General features: G+C 40.3%; 1 long non-coding RNA gene across 2 annotated transcripts in view; it reads right to left on the bottom strand.

The window, feature by feature from the left end:
* Positions 1-5,759: 5,759 nt before the first annotated feature.
* Positions 5,760-13,689, bottom strand: part of LOC149119675 (uncharacterized) — a 261,469-nt gene continuing 253,539 nt past the window's right edge. For both annotated transcript variants that reach the window (XR_016227675.1, XR_016227673.1), the window contains exons 4-5: positions 7,208-7,256; positions 5,760-5,905 (exon numbers count right to left, since the gene is read on the bottom strand). This is a non-coding gene — a long non-coding RNA (uncharacterized LOC149119675). The remainder of the gene's footprint in view (positions 5,906-7,207; positions 7,257-13,689) is intronic.

Below are 13,689 nucleotides of genomic sequence, written 5' to 3'. Positions count from 1 at the left end.
TCTCTCTCTCTCTCTGTGTGTGTGTGTGTGTGCATGTGTGTGTGTGTGTCTACTTCTCAAATAAAGAGCAAGAACGAAAGAAATAAACTGACTGAGACTTGTGAAGAGGAAATGCAAGAAAGAAGTCCTGGCCTACAACTTGGATTTTCCTTACATGATAAAAATACCTCCAAATCATTGTCATTTTTAATTATTAAGTATAAGTGGTCCTCGGGACCAGCTTTGTTGTGTAGTGGATAAAGCTACTGCCTGCGATGTCGGCATCCCATATGAATACCAGTTCAAGTCCCAGCTGTGCCACATCCAAACCAATTCCCTGCTAATGTGCCTGGAAAAGCAGTGGAGGATGGTCTAAGTGTTGGGGCCCCTGAATCCATGTGTGAGACCCAGAAGAAGCTCCTTGCTCCTGGCTTCAGCTCCAGCCTTTGCAGCCATTTGCAGAGTGAACCAGTGGATAGAAGATTCTTTCTCTTTCTCTCTCTTTCTCTCTATATCTCCCTCTTTCTTTCTTTCTCTCTTATCTTTCTCTCTGTCTCTTCCTCTCTCTGCTTTCAAATAAATAAATAAATCTTTTTTAAAAAATACAAGTGGTACTCAAAAAGCTCATGGAAAATAAGTATTATGACAGTTCGGCACATGCTCACTACTCCAATGGTAGAGCTAGAAATGTGCCAGGGGATTCCAATTCAATCCCATCAAGGAGGCATGTACCAATGCCATCTCACTTGTTAATGTGATCAGTTTAAGTACATAACTGATCAAAAAGATAGGTTAAGTGTCCAAGAAATTTCACAAATAAGAGCAGTGTCTGCAAATAATGAAGGATAGAATTAAAAGGGAGAAGAGAATGATCCTACGGGGGAAGCAGGACACACAGCAGACTCATAGAATGGCAAATTCCCTAAACAGCACTCCGGCCTCAGAATCATTCCTTGGGGCATTCGGATCTGGCTAGAAGGCCCATGAGAGTCTTGCAGGCATGGAAAGCCATGACACGGTGGCAAAAACAACCTGAATAAAAGATCTTGGTGAATGAGATCCCACCAGAAAGAACGGGCCATCAAAGAAACATGTACCTTTCTCTGGAGGTTCCTTTCTCCACTGTGATATGGCCTTGACTAAATAAAATCAGAGTTGGTGAACTCAGGAGGCTTCCATAGCCTCGACAGCTCATGGCAAGAGCCTCGGGTGATTACTGACGTCATAAATAAGAGTGTCAATTGTTAAATCAACAACGGGAGTCACTGTGCACCTGCTCCCCATGTAGGATCTCTGTCCTTAATGTGTTGTACTATAAGAATTAACGGTAAAACTACTAGTCGAACAGTACTCTGTATCTTGTGCGGTTGTGTGGGTGCAGTCTGTTGAAATCTTTACTTAGTATATACTAAGATGATCATCTGTATATAAAGATAATTGAAAATCAATCTTGATGAAGAGTGGGATGGGAGAGGGAGTGGGAGATGGGATGGTTGCAGGTGGGAGGGAGGTTATGGGGGAAAAAGCCACAACAATGCAAAAGTTGTACTTTGTAAATTTGTATCTATTAAATAAAAAAAGAAAAGAAGTATTATGAAAGAACTATGTGTGGATTTCAAATTAATTTTTATAATAAAATAAACCTCTCTTCAATTGCAGTTTTTATTTATGAACTTTTTGAAGTACCCTCACATTAGATAGCTCCAAAGGATTGTGCATTACAAAGTATAACCATAGTACCTGTAAACCTACTATCCATCAAGGTAGCTGGAATGCTGGTGGTTTTAGTCCCTGTAGTCAGGCCAAATGTTATTTCGGTTTACACCTAGATCTTTGGAAAGTTGAATAGTTAAGGCCGGCGCCGCGGCTCACTAGGCTAATCCTCCGCCTAGCGGCGCCGGCACACCGGGTTCTAGTCCCGGTCGGGGCGCCGGATTCTGTCCCGGTTGCCCCTCTTCCAGGCCAGCTCTCTGCTGTGGCCAGGGAGTGCAGTGGAGGATGGCCCAGGTGCTTGGGCCCTGCACCCCATGGGAGACCAGGAAAAGCACCTGGCTCCTGGCTCCTGCCATCGGATCAGCGCGGTGCGCCGGCCGCAGCGGCCATTGGAGGGTGAACCAACGGCAAAAGGAAGACCTTTCTCTCTGTCTCTCTCTCTCACTGTCCACTCTGCCTGTCAAAAAAAAAAAAAAAGAAAGAAAGTTGAATAGTTAATATCTACATATGCACCATTTTGCCTTCTCTAAACTTGTGCATGATCAAGGAACAACATTTGGAATTATTATCAGTTCTAAAGTATTCAGTTTCAAATATAGGTAAGCAGTCTAGATGGTACTTGGACTGAAAATTGTCTTAATATTCTCTACATGTTAAAATTTTCACTCACTTGGAACATAAGTATACATTTATTATTGCAAAACTAAAATGCTGCCCTAATAAATGATGACTGAGAAAGCTGTTAAATTTATGTACAAGCACAATGATTATGCATATTTTAAACAGCTAAATGGAAATAGAGAGTATAAATATTAAATAAGATAACTAGATATTTATATGAGAAATATTACACACTTTCTGAGCTAGTAAATATTTATAAAAATTAAATAGTAATACTAGGCTAAATAGTATACATTACATTATATAATAGTTGTAATTGTTTGATGTATTTGTGTTTCCAACATAAAATCATCTATAAGGGCTGAATTTGCCTTTTGGGTATCTAATTCCATTTAGTTATAAATAAGTCTTTCAAGGAAAAGTCCTATTTGAGAATTCTTCATATTTTGTGAGGACGAATTAAAAATGGAATATCGACATTGTCACCTTTAAATTTCATAAGGAGTAAAAACTTCAAAATCAGCTATAACCATATCCTCAAAAACTCATCTTCAACCCCTTACATAATAGATAATATTAACAGTATAAAAAGGCAGAAAATTGAGGCATCCTAAAAATATCTTGTTTCTGTATTGACCTTAGTTGATAATGAGCATCTATTTAGTTTCACAAATGTGTAGTTCAGTGTCCATAGGAGCAATTGAGCAGTTGAAAGTGTTTTTTAAAAAAATCATCATTCCCCAGGCCTGTGTTGTGGCTCAGCAGGTTAAGCTCCCACCTGCTACTGCAGCATCCCATATCTGAGCACCAGTTTGAGTCCCAGCTGCTCCAGTTTCAATCCAATCCTTGTTAATGTGCCTGGAAAGTAGTAGAAGATGGCCCAAGATGGCCCTGCCACCCACATGGGAGACCCAGATGGAGTTCCTGGCTCCTGACTCCATCTTGGCCCAGCTCTGGCTGTTGTGGGCATTTGGGGAGTGAACCAATGGATGGAAGATCTTGCTCTCTCTGGCTCTCCCCTATCCCCCTTCATGCTGCCTTTCAAATAAATAAAAGAAATATTTTAAAAGCATCATTGTTCATTTAATAAATATAAAACTAAGAAACTTTAGGGGCCAGTGCTGTGGCACAGTAGGTTAAGCTGCCACCTGAGATGCCGGCATCCCAAATGGGCATCAGTTCATGTCCCAGCTGCTCCACTTCCAATCCAGCTCACTGCTAATGCTCCTGAGGAAGCAGTGGAGGATGGGCCAAGTGTTTGGGCTCCTGCCACCCTTATGGGAGACCCAGAAGAAAGCTCCTGGCTCCTGGCTTCAGCCTGACCCTGCCCAGTCATTGAGGGCATCTGGGTAGTGAACCAGTGGATGGAAGATTGCACTCTCTCTCTCTATCTCTCCTTCTGTCTGTATCTCTGCCTTTTAGATAAATGAATAAATAAATAAATAAATAAATCTTTAAAAAACTAAGAAACTTTGAACACTAAAATGATGTTTAATAGAAGTGTAGCAATAATTATTATTTAAAATAAATTTCTAAACTTTTCCCTGTATCTCACAAGGTCATTGTAAAATGATATATTTTGTAGTGGGTGTTTGCCTTAGCAATTAAAATTCCAGTTAGGATCCCATAACACAGTGTGTGCGCTCAATACTTGACTCTGGCTCCTGACTCCTGACTTCCTGATACCTTATACCCTGGAAGGCAGTGATGATGTCCCAAGCAATTTGGTTCCTGCCACTTATTCCATGTATTGCATCCCCAGCTCCCAGTTTGAGCCTGACCTAATCTTGGCCTTTGTGGGCATTTGGATAGTGAGCTGATGGATGGTAATGTTTCCGTCTCTTTTTCTCCAACAAAAAAAAAGTGAAAAAATTAAATGGCGACACTTTGACTGAACATTGATGTTACACTTGGTCTTTCAGTATTTTCTATTTGTCATTTCTTTACTGCTATCTATTGCTTTGCCACATATACCAGATGGCTTTCTCATAATGGAATTTTTGTACATTATATTATACTGTACATAATTTCTGAACTTGCTGTTTTCACTCAGTATGATTTAATTTCTTTGCTGTGTTATATTCCATTTTGTATATATGTTTCAATTGATGTATCCATTCTCTGTTTGTGGATATTAGAGTTGGGCACAGAGTTTCTTTATTTCCTGTTATTAATAAAACTTCTCTGAATATTCTTGTACATGCCTCTTTATGTACAGTCTTAAGAGTTTCGGGGGCAAAAATGTGGCAGAGCAGGTAAAGCTGCTGCCTGCAGTGCTGGCAGCCCATATGGGTGCTGGCTGGAGTCCTGGCTGCTCTACTTCCAATAAGGCTCCCTGCTAATGCACTTGGGAAAGCAGTGGAGGATGTGTCCTTGGGTCCCTGCATCCACGTGGACAACCCAGAAGAAGCTCCTAGCTCCTGGATCCTAGCTCCTGGCTCCTGGCCCTTATCTTCAGGCTGGAGCTTCAGATATTGTGGCAATTTGGGGAGTGAACAAGAGAATGGAAGATCTCTCCCTCTCTCTTTGTCTCTCTCTCTCTCTCTCTCTCTCTGTCTCTCTGTGACTCTGCCTTCCAAATAAAATAAACAAATACTTTTTTTAAAAGAAAAGTTGTCTAGAGTGTATTCTTAGCACCTGAACCACTGGGTAGAGGTGTTATGCACCTTTATGAGATGATGCCAGAGTTTTCCAAAATGGTAGCACTAATGTATACTCCAATCACAACAACCATATCTATTCTTTCCACATAGCTTCACAGCAACCTTGTGGAGGTAATAAGGTTTGCAGGGAGAAAGAACATGAGGTTATGCAAAGAAAATTATCATGGGTGCCAAAAGACCTGCTGTTGGAACTCCTACTAACTTGCTGTGGGATTGAAGTTGTTTAATCTTCTGACCCCTACTTTATTCACCTCAAAATGAAATTGGATGAGGGAAAATTTGTGAATTTCATTTAAACTATAAAATTATCATAATTCCAGTTTACAGTTGGAAATACTGAAACACAGAATGATGATGTGGCCTGCCCAAAGTCATACAACATATCTGTGCAACTCATGTTTCTCAAATGTAAATAGAGGCTATTCTATATGACCTTGGGTATCACTTCCTATTTTATGGTTCTGGACTGATAGTCTATGATTACAGGACCAAGACTAACCACCATACATTAATTGACCAGTTACTATAAGCATTAATTAATCATCTATTATGTATAAGGCATGCATAATAAATACTAGGGAGATAATGGGATATGCCACTGCCTTTTAGGAGATGACAATGTAACTGGCTTGATAGGTAGGTAAACCATGATCTGCCAAACTTACAGTGAGATAAGTGCCGTGATGCAGATGTGCACATACCACAGTGGACGAATGGTGGAGGAACCAGTGAACACTTATTGAAGGAAATGATACATAGATGTTATATTGAAGGGTAGATTACCTAGATGATGGAGCAATGTCTCCAGAATTTATCAATATTCGTGGTTACTGACGCTCATCCCCTCTGGAATGTAAGCTCCATGACAGAGTCGACTTAGACTTCAACTACCTTGTTCTCTGCATTTCTTCCAGCCTCTAGCACAGTGCCTGGAACAGAGAAGTCCCTCAATACATAGCTGTGAAATGGATGAAAAATAATAGCACCTTATTATCCTAAAACATTTTACCATTTATAAAAATGTTGCTCTAGAAGTGGGTATGATAGCAGGAGCAGGTTAAGCTGCCACTTTGGATGCCCACATCCAATTATGGGAGTGCAAGTTTTAATCTTGGCTGCTCGCCTTCTGATCCAGCTCCCTGCTAAATCACCTGGGCAGAAAATGATGGTCTAAGTGCTTGGGCCCCTGCCACCCATGTGAGAGATCCAAAAGGAGTTCCTGATTCCTGGCCCAGCCTTGGCTGTAGTAGCCATTTAGGGAGTGAATCAGCAGATGTAAAATATATAACTCTCTCCCTTTGTGTGTGTGTGTGTGTCCGTCCCCCTCTCTCTGTTGCTCTGCCTTTCAAATAAATACAAAAAGTCTCCTTTGTAAAATGCTGTTCTATACATTATTACAATTGTTTTTATCAGTTCATTTTGGTACAGTCAAAATAGATGGGGTGGAAAAAGAGTATTCCATGGGGCTCGCGCTGTTGCATAGCAGATAAAGCCACCGGGTGCAGTGCTGGCATCCCAGATGGATGCCAGTTTGAGTCCTGGCTGCTCCACTTCCAATCCAGCTCTCTTCTATGGCCTGGGAAAGCAGTAGAAGATGGCCCAAGTCCTTGGGCCCCTGCACCTGTGTGGGAGACCCAGAAGAAGCTCCTGGCTCCTGGCTTCAGATCCAGCCCAGCTTTGATCATTACAGCCACTTTGGGAGTGAATCAGTGGATGAAAGACTTCTCTCTTTCTTCCTCTGCCTCTGTAACTCTGCCTTTCAAATAAATAAATAAATAGATCTTTTTTAAAAAAGAAAAGAAAAGAAAAACAGTACCTCATATGGCAAGCATGAAAACAGATAAGGAAAATGTTATAAGTTCATTGTTATTACTTTAACTAAACAAAATCTGATTTTCCTGGGGCCGGCATTGTGTCATAGCAGGTTAAGTTACTGTGTGCAATGCTGGAATCCCATATCAGAATGCCAGATCTAGTCCAGGCTGCTCTGTTTTCAATTCAGCCCGCTAATGCACCTGGGAAAGCAGTGGTGATGGCTCAAATACTGGGTCATTACCACCCATGTGGGAGACCCAGATGGATCTCCTGAATCCTAGCTTTGGCCTGGTCCAGCCCTGGCTGCTGCAGCCATGTATGGAATGAACCAGAGGGTGGAAGATCTCTTTCTCTCTCTCTTTCTTGCTCCCCACCCTGTCACTCTGCATTTCAAGTAAATAAATATTTTCACATACCTGATCTTCATAATAGAAGATGCTTCTTACATATGAGAAAAGATTAAATCTGAAATGAAAAAAAGAGACTCTCAAATACAACACTCTTCATCACTCCTTATTGCCAAAACAACTGTCTTCTATTAAATACATGAGGCATGCTCTGCCATATTACTGTTTTGCCTGCATGTGCTCAAGAACTCAGAAAACAGACGTGGGACTAATTGCTATAAAAATCAATGCCTGTCAGTTTCTATTTTTATCATGACAATGAATGCTGGATTGTTGTATCTGAACACAAGAATGGGAATTATTCATGTAGAAGAGATCAGACATGAAACAAAAGCTCTGTATAAAGAGTATGGTTGAGTATATCTGAACTAGTTCAGAACCAATGCCTGAGATACCTCTTCAATTTCCCAGGCCTACTTATTTTCCTACACTTCAAACTGCTTCCTTGAAGCTATATTTTAAGACAATTGTTCTTGATCTTGTGACCATATCAAGGTCTCTGAGAATCTACAAAGGAATTGGCAAAAGTGGAAACAGTAAGCATTCACTCCTCTCTCAATTTAAATAGGGTCCTTTGGTTTTCTTGTCTCTAAGCACCTTGTGTTCCTCCCTTACATCCTTTATCACAGTGAAGCACCAGGTCACCCAAGGGTTAGGGTCTAAAATTAGCATGTGAAGTAAAAATAGCAGAGTCAAGATTATCATTAACAATCATTTAAATATTCCATAAAGTACAATATGGGTGGTTTTTGTGTGCACAGAATTATCCTACATATAATAGGTTGCAGAGGCAAAACGCAACTTTCAGTATTTTAAGTTCATAAAAAAAGAGTGTTCAGAATGGAAACCACACAAGTGCACCTATGCTATGACTTTAATTATTTACTAGTGTAATTATTTAATGCTTATTGCTCCCACTAGTCTTTAATCTCCATAAAAGCAGAGAATATGCCCTATTTCGATAGCATCTCTATCCTAAATGCCTAAATCAGTTCTGCTCCATAAATAGATGTCAAGTGACTAACTTAAAAATCAGATAGCAGGACAGAGACAATCAGGATAGGAAATTTGTTCCAGAAGCAGCCTGCTCTCCACCATGGTGCCCTCAGCGATGACAATGTGTCCTAGAAGCTGTGGAGTCCTAAAGATTACCCTGCTGATCAACAACTCTCTGGCCCACTGCTGTGCACTCTGCTTCCTTCCTACCTGCCTAGGATGTGGAACATGAGACTAGGTTGGATAGCATGTGTGTTCTAAAGGCAAAATGATAGCTGTTTCACTAGCACAAGTCCACAGTTTTACATTGTGAATTCAGTCCACAATTTTACTGTTTAAAAATACTATTTTATTTATTTGAAAGGAAGAGAGAGAGAGAGAGAGAGAGAGAAATCTTCCATCTACTGGTACACTCCCCAAATGGCTGCAACAGCTGTGACTTTGTCTTGGCCCAAAGCAGGAGCCTGGAACTCCAACCAGGTCTTCCACATGGGTGGCAGGGGCCCAAGTACTCAGGCCATCTTCTCTTGCTTTCCCAGGTACATTAGCAGGAAGCTGGGCAGGAAGCAGAGAAGCTGGGACTTGAACCTGCACTCCAACATGGGATGTGGGTGTCATAAGCAATGGCCTATTTCACCACACCACAATGCTGGCCTCAGTTCACAGTTTTAGTTTGTGAATTACTATGTTTATTATTTAAATTAATCTTCCAAAAAGTAGTAACAGTTTAAAAGTAAATTCTTACAAAGATGAAGGTAATAGTTAAAAAACAGGTGCTAATGGACAGACAGTTGACCTAGCATTTAAGATGCCAATTAAGACACCTAAATCCTATATTGGAATACCTGGGTTCAATCCCTGGCTCCAAGTTCTGATTAGAGCTTCCTGCTAAATACAGGGCATGAGAGGCAGCAGGGGAAGGCTCAAGTAGCTGGGTTCCTGCAACCCATATGGGAGACCTGTATTGAATTCCCAACTCCCGGCTTCAGCTTAGCCAAGCCCCAGTTATTATGGACATATGGGAAGTGAAACAGCAAATGGGCACTCTGTGTGTGTGTGTAAGAGAGAGAGAGAGAGAGAGAGAGAGATTGCCTCTCAAATAAAGTACCACAAAAGGAAATGAGATTATGAATAAATGTTGTTTTTAATATTTTCCTGTTTTCTTTAAGTAGTTTATGATGAGTATACAAGCAACTTCAAAAAGTGCATGGAAAATGGAATTAAACTTAAGTTTATCTTGATGCAAAAAAGTTTAGAAATCCACACATAGTTTGTTTACAATATGCACTTTCCATGAACTTTTTGAAGACGCCTCATGTATGGATTTCAAGTTTTTGAACCTAGTTAATCATATTGTTTATTCTCATTTTCATGAACTTTTTAAGTACTTCATATGTGTTTTTATAATCATGAAAAAAAAAATTAAGATATCAATTACAGGTACTATATAATTTGAACTCTTAATTTAAATTTTTTGGAACTTCTGAGATTACAAAGCCTCAGTGAGACACAATTTCAGACTGTGATTAAAAATGTTGAAACTATTTGAATAAATAACTGATTATGCCAAAATATTTTAACTGTATAAAGATGCCGTTTGATTGCTTCTCAGTGGCCCCCTTAATAAAAGTCAGTTTCTTTCTATTATAGATTGAACATTCCGAACCTGAAAATCAAAATGTGCTAAAATTCAAAAATTTTTAAATATCAACATGACAACACAACTGGAAAATTTACTTTCCTCATGTCATGGGTTGCAGTCAAAATGCAGGCACCCTAAAAAATTTGATAAAATTACCTTCAGGTTATGGATATAAGGAATATCTAAAACATAAATTTCATGTTTAGGCATGGGTCCCATGCCCAAGATTATTCACTATGTATATACAAATATTCCAAAATCTGGTGAAAAAAAAATGAAACTCTAAGCATTTTGGAAAAGAGACACTTGACCTGAAAGTGAATAGTCTTTTTGAGGCAAAACTGCAAATTGCATTATCATCACAAGACCATCTCTTAAGCTTGTCTTAGGTTCTACTTTACCACTTTGAAGTAGGAACTGTGTGTCAGATGTTATAAATGAGAGGCTTCATAACAATGAGGAAAGAAAGGAAGAGCAGCCACATGCTTAAGTTTCACACATTCAAAATGTGACTACCACCTTCCCACTAAACACCCTTGAACTTGTATCCCTTTCACATTCTGCTATAGGTAACTTCCTTGCAAATGTAACTATTACTTATATAATCCACACTCTCCAACCCTCTATATGCAAATATTTACAGAGAAAAAAGGAAGTAGCTGAATCCATAAAGGTAAAAGGTTGTGGAACAGTTTCAACTTCCTCATCTCACCTCAGATCAAGCATTGTTTGAAACATTTACAAACATTTACATCCTTTTACAAAGAACGTTAATTTTCCTTATATGTCTCAAATGCCATTGAATTAGAGCACGATTACAGTTCAAAAAGGAAGGAATAGAATTAGATAAAATGCAATATCATGGGGAGAATACTGAACTGAGTATTAAGCTCTGCTATCAAGTATGACAGTAAAATGTTCAACTACAAAGTTGAGCTAGAGGGGCCTCGCTGTGGCTTAGCAGGTAAAGGCACGACCTGCAGTGTCGGCATCCCATATGGGAGCCGGTTCCAGTTTTGGCTGCTGTACTGCAGATGGCCTGGGAAAGTGGAGGATGGCCCAAGTCCTCGGGCCCCTGTACCCATGTGGGAGACCCAGAAGAAGCTCCTGGCTCCTGGCTTTGGATTGGCTCAGTTCTAGCCATTGTGGCCATCTGGGGAATGAATCAGCAGATTGAAGACCTCTCTCTCTCTCTCTCTCTCTGCCTCTGCCTCTCTGTAATTCTGCCTTTCAAATAAATAAATAAATACATCTTTTCAAAAAAAAAAAGAGATGAAGAAAATTGAGCTGGCTCTGCTGTGGCCCGGGAGTGCAGTGGAGGATGGCCCAAGTCCAAGTGCTTGGGCCCTGCACCCGCATGGGAGACCAGGAGAAGCACCTGGCTCTTGGCTTCAGATCAGCGCGGTGCGCTGGCCGCAGTGGCCTTTGGAGGGTGAACCAACGGAAAAGGAAGACCTTTCTCTCTGTCTCTCTCACTGTCCACTCTGCCTGTTAAAAAAAAAAAAAAAAGAAAATTGAGCTGGAACAACTGCTTTTTTAATTCTAAAATTCCATTATTTTTCAGGTTCCAAATTGTAAACACATCACAATATATTATAGCTCTTTGTTACCAAACAATTATCTCTCTTCAGCAGCGATGGATTTTTTTTAAATAAATATTTACCTAAATATAGAAAGAGAGAGAGAGAGGGAGAGAAAGAGAGAGCAACCCATCTGCTCATTTATTCCCCAAATGGCTGCAACAGCCTTGGCTGAGCCAGGTTGAAGCCAGGAGCCAGGAACTCCATCTGGGTGTCTCAGATGGGTGGCAGGGGACCATACTACTTGGGCCATCTTCCATTGCCTTCCTAGGTGCATTAGCATGAAGTTAGGTCATAAGCAGAACAGACAGATCTCAAACCAGCAGCCCAATATTAAATGCTAGCATTACAAGTAGTGACTTAATCAGAGTGAATTTGCTGTTTTTAGAGACACTTCTCACATTACTGTTCCACAAAGGGAAATAACAAAATTGCTTCAACTTCAAAAAATTTTCCTTGAAACTTTCACAGTGACAGAACTCATTGGCCAAATTATCTTTGAAGCTATGAGATAGAAAACTTACTGTACCATCCTCACAAACTAAAAATACTCCACCATTTGGCTAAATAAACAAAGCTTATGAAGTCTGTTGTTCTAATTATGACAGGAAAATATATTATTTGTAGAAACTTTAGAAAATATGGTTAACTAAATGGAAGGAAATAAAATGACCTGTAATTCTACTACCCTAGAAAAATCAACCACCACTTATAACTGTTAACCTTTTGTATAAGCTTTTAGTCTTTTTTTCTATCCATATACATTTTCATTTGTAAAAAAGAGTGGACTATATTATTATATGCTAATTCTAATTTGAAATTTAAATATATGATAGATCTTTTTATGCAACTAAACATCTCTGACACCATTTCTAATGCCTGTATAATATTCCACAGTATGCCATATTGTTTAATATCTGTGGAACAGACATTTGCACAGACCAGTGATGATTCCCTAAGGTTAAATTCCTTTAAGTGAACTTGCGTATCAAAAAACATGCACATTTGGTTTTTTTTATTATTTTTATTTTTTTTTTTTTTTGATAGGCAGAGTGGACAGTGGGAGAGAGAGACAGAGAGAAAGGTCTTCCTTTTGCGGTTGGTTCACTCTCCAATGGCCGCCGCGGCCAGCACTCTGCGGCCGGCGCACCGCGCTGATCCGATGGCAGGAGCCAGGTACTTATCCTGGTCTCCCATGGGGTGCAGGGCCCAAGCACTTGGGCCATCCTGCACTCCCTGGCCACAGCAGAGAGCTGGCCTGGAAGAGGGGCAACTGGGACAAAACTCTGGCGCCCTGACCGGGACTAGAACCCGGTGTGCCGGCGCCGTAAGGTGGAGGATTAGCCTAGTGAGCCGGGGCTCCGGCCAAAAAACATGCACATTTGTAAAGCTTCTGATATACTCTGACAAATTGTCTTACAAAGCATGTAAATGGGCCCCTGTTGTTGCACAGCAGGTTAAGCCACCAATTAAAACACTAGCATCCCATATCAGAGTGCCAGTTCAAGTCCCACCTTGTACCACTTCCAATCCAGCTCCCTGCAGATGTGCCTGGAAAGGCAACAAAGGATGATTCAAGTACGTAAGCCCCTGCCACCCATGTGGGAGACCCAGATGGAGTTCCTGGCTCCTGGCTTCAGTTGGCCCAGCCCTTTAACTCCCTGACTCTTGTGGCCGCTTGGGGAGTCAACCCCTGAATGGAAGATATTTATTTCTCTTTCTCTCTTTCTCTCTATCTCACCCTCTCCCCACCCCCCCCCCATCTACCCTACACCCCCTCTATTGCTCTGTCTTTCAAATAACAAAGATTTTTAAAGTGTATAAATGTAAAGTTTATATACTAGCCATAAACAATTTATACAAATACCGATTTCTCCCTCTACTCACCCAACTCTGTTTTTACTTTCCTTTTTAACCTTTGCAAACTTGGTTATCAAAAATTGGTGTATTTTTTGGTTGGTTTTAAGTTACATTTCTTTGATTACTAGTAAGAGTGAGCATTTTAACATTCTTAGTGCCATGTGCATTATGCCATGAATTACTTGTTTTTCCCTTTTTCAATTTTCTGCTGAGGCATTCATCGTTTCTTACGGATTGGAAGTGACGTTACATTTTTTTCTGTCACTATGTTTCAAATATTTTTTCCCAGTTTTTCATTCATGTTTTAATGATATCTCGTTCTTCAGAGGTATGAACCTTCCCATGTGCTCTCTGACTTTGGAAGCTGTGTTTGCTTTTTAGTTTGGTGTTGGTTTGGGTTTCGCATGGAGCTC

Source organism: Oryctolagus cuniculus, chromosome X (genome assembly GCF_051225735.1).
Source record: "Oryctolagus cuniculus isolate XC-2025 breed Fujian yellow rabbit chromosome X, ASM5122573v1, whole genome shotgun sequence".
Taxonomy (NCBI): Eukaryota; Metazoa; Chordata; class Mammalia; order Lagomorpha; family Leporidae; genus Oryctolagus; species Oryctolagus cuniculus.
The sequence above is the reverse complement of the archived record's forward strand: the minus strand, read 5'-3'. Positions and strand labels throughout refer to the sequence as shown.